The sequence below is a fragment of the Triticum urartu genome, chromosome 1 (genome assembly GCF_003073215.2).
Source record: "Triticum urartu cultivar G1812 chromosome 1, Tu2.1, whole genome shotgun sequence".
Classification (NCBI taxonomy): Eukaryota; Viridiplantae; Streptophyta; class Magnoliopsida; order Poales; family Poaceae; genus Triticum; species Triticum urartu.
Window position 1 is genome coordinate 208,662,482 of NC_053022.1, and position 2,603 is coordinate 208,665,084.

The 2,603-nt window shown below is 46.6% G+C and overlaps 1 long non-coding RNA gene across 1 annotated transcript; it reads left to right on the plus strand.

The window, feature by feature from the left end:
- The first annotated feature begins 448 nt into the window (after positions 1 to 448).
- Positions 449 to 1,899, plus strand: LOC125554112. The gene is made up of 2 exons (XR_007304322.1): positions 449 to 1,532; positions 1,674 to 1,899. It is a non-coding gene; the product is annotated as an uncharacterized LOC125554112 (long non-coding RNA).
- Positions 1,900 to 2,603: the final 704 nt, after the last annotated feature.

The following is a 2,603-nucleotide window of genomic DNA, read 5'->3' on the forward strand; positions in this document are numbered from 1 at the left end:
ATCCAATATTGGTTTCTGGTCAGATTTTTAGGTTGTGACGCAACTATATTTTATATTGTTTCATTTTTTGTAAAACATTATCAGGAAATTATACTATCCATATAAACCTCTCTAAACAATTTGAGCTCATTTCATTCATCCATTATTTTCCTAGAAGTTTTCTTAGTTTCTGTTCAGAAAAGACCACTTTGAAGGAAGTATCATTTTGCCATATCCAAATGGTATGAAATTTTTATGGCACCCTCATATGACCAAATCATCATGCCATGCCAATTTTCAGCCCCAGGCAACACTCTATATGAGTGCCACTTCATGATTCATTTTCTGGACCATATTTCGCAGTTGCAAACCAACTATATTAAATATTGGTCCAAATCACCTCAGAATTAACAGGACGGTAGTACTTCCTACCATAAGAACCATCTTTTATATCTAACGGCCATGTCTTATTGCCCCAGCATCTGTCCCATGTTTGCAACAGCAAACTTAACTTGATCCCTCCTATCAACTCTTGGCTTCTTATGTTGAATCATCACCTCAGACATAACCTATCTTGGATGGACTACACGGATGACAACTTGTGGCATGACAGAGTGCACTGTGTGCATGATTTCACGCGGTGACTGCGTAGCCTGGCATGCCATGGACGCGAGCTGAGTGTTGTTTTGCTTCGGGTCCCTCCTCCCCGGCCGTTTCCCTCGCGCCCTCGACACCTAGCCATGTCTAGAAGCTTCCCCTTGTTGTCGCCTTCGCCCTGAACCCCTCTCCCCCTCCGAATTCTTCCCCAGCGAGTTGTCCCCGTCGATGCACAGTGAGTGCCCGTGACCGCGTTGTCTTCCTTTCCCGTAGCCTCTTCCTCCCGAGCTGTCGCATCCCTCTGCTCCTAGTCGGGTCGGCCGCGTCGCGAAGCCGAGCTAGCTGCCACCCCTTCGAGTCCTTCCCACACTAGAGCTCTAACGACGCATCACTTCGGTCACGCCCAAGCACCGCGTCACCCCGGCTATTTAAGCCGCTCCCGAAGCCTCCCGAGCTCACCACCAGCCTCACCTTCCTCCCAGCTCCCTCCTCAACCACTCCACCGCGCCGGAGAAGCCCTCCCCGCCTTCCTCTGCCTCCATGTTCGGTGCCCTCTCCCGCTCAAATTCGAGCGCCCCGGCTCCTGCCACTCCATCTAACCATCTCCAGTATCCTCCACCACCACCCTAGTCCCTTCCTAGAAGCTCTCCGCCTCCTCCCCGTGGCCGTGGCGTCGTGCCCGGATTTGCCCGTGGTCGCAGTCCGCCGCGGCCGAGGCCCCTCCCTCTCCTGCAGTTTCCGGCCGGTGTGCTACCTCCAGGCGGGTGCGCCACGCAACTCTGGTCATTTCGGTGGCCGGAGCGGCGCCTAGGGTGGACCGAGCCGCCGGGACGGTCGCCGGCGCCGGGCCACGCCTCTGTTCTGCGGGCACGGACGAGGTAGAAGACGGAGGACCAGAGGAGATAGGAGTCAACGCGGGACCCACCGTCAGCCACTCAGCCACCGGGCCCGCGTGAGTAAGTAGAAGCGCATTCGCTGAAATGTGTTTACCCTTCCGGAAAGCGTGTGTCTTCTACTGCTTCGGTCTGGAAGACGTTTTCATATGTAGAAAGCGTACTCTGGTTCTACTACGGCTGAAAGTGCGTTTTATTTTTCAGAAAGCGTGTCTCCAAAGAAGGCGCTCTCTGTTTTAACCACCAGGGACTTGTTTGTGGATATTTATTTTACAGATTAGTCCCTCGCATTCATTCATCTATATCGTCCATAACTTTGAATCAGGTGATTCCAAAGCCCACGTTCTTGCCTCATCGAGCCCATTTTGTTGGTGTCGTTTTCACTATGTGCTCACATACTGTAAATGATGATATTGCCCTTGTCCTTATCTATCCCCTTTTAAGAGAGAATCATTTCGGCCAAATCGTTCCACGACCTCACCGCACTCCTTCTCAGTGTATCTTTCACCTTCAGGCAAGCCACGACAACCACTTGCATGATGGGCCTGTAGTAGCCATGGTTCCCACTTGAATATTAATACTGTTTGCGCATGTTAATATTTTCTGAATGTTATATATATATTTGGCCAATGTTTTCATTATATTTGTGAAATACGTATATATTTGTATATAAAAAGAGTATACTCTACTTAAAAATAGTATATATACTACCTAAACATTCTTATGTACTGCACACTACGGGTACATACTCTCTGATTTGATAGATACTACATACAACATATGAAACTCATGTGGCGGTAACTACCACTGATGGTAGGAAAAAAAATGTCAAATTTTATCTACCACCAGTGATATTTACCATCACCTGAGATTTGTATGTTGTATGTAGTATTTATCAGATCGAAGAGTATGCATGTGTAGTATGTAGTATATAAGAATGTTTAGGTAGTATATGTAGTACTTTTTAGGTACTATGCATTGTATTTTTAGTACGCACCATTTTAGTACAAATATATACGTATTTTCACAAATATAATAAAAACTATCGGCCAACTTGCAATTTTTTTATGTTACTCACCTTGGATTATCTTATATATAATATATAAACATACTTATAATGATAAAGTAGTATAT